The sequence below is a fragment of the Periplaneta americana genome, unplaced genomic scaffold, assembly GCF_040183065.1.
Source record: "Periplaneta americana isolate PAMFEO1 unplaced genomic scaffold, P.americana_PAMFEO1_priV1 scaffold_24, whole genome shotgun sequence".
NCBI classification, from domain to species: domain Eukaryota; kingdom Metazoa; phylum Arthropoda; class Insecta; order Blattodea; family Blattidae; genus Periplaneta; species Periplaneta americana.
This window is the reverse complement of record NW_027185505.1, coordinates 1,141,758-1,142,233: the sequence shown is the minus strand read 5'-3', so window position 1 is coordinate 1,142,233 and position 476 is coordinate 1,141,758. Positions and strand designations below refer to the sequence as shown.

The window sequence follows — 476 nt, the reverse complement described above, 5'->3', positions numbered from 1 at the left end:
GTGAAGTTCCGTAGTATGGCATGAAAATGATGTCGAAAATCCGACTACAGTTCCACAACCATGTGGTTGAAAGGAGGCTCCGCTGTTGAACAACAATCCACCTGTGGCTTAACTTAGAATGCCGACTAGCTGTTTTATTAATCCCGTGTCAATCCAGCAGTGTGTGACGTTGAAACGTAACCAAACTGCCGTTGATAGATAGATTTATCATCTATCCCAATGACATCCAACGAGCTTGGTAATTTAGGTACAGAGTCTAAGCAGGCAGTTTACGTGTGTGTGTGAGCGAGTGCAGGTTTTATCGAGTGCACCCCAATCCCATCGTCCTCAAGTGCCTACAGATTACGCAGTTTCATCGGCAACGGCCATACCATGTTGAAAATACCGGTTCTCGTCCGATCACCGAAGTCAAGCAACATTGGGCGTGGTCAGTACTTGGATGGGTGACCGCTTGGGAACACCACGTGCCGTTGGCG

The 476-nt window shown here is 47.9% G+C and overlaps 1 non-coding gene across 1 annotated transcript; it reads left to right on the top strand.

Moving 5' to 3' along the window:
• Window positions 1-357: 357 nt before the first annotated feature.
• Window positions 358-476, top strand: LOC138693868 (5S ribosomal RNA). Its single transcript, XR_011330554.1, has one exon. It is a non-coding gene; the product is annotated as a 5S ribosomal RNA (ribosomal RNA).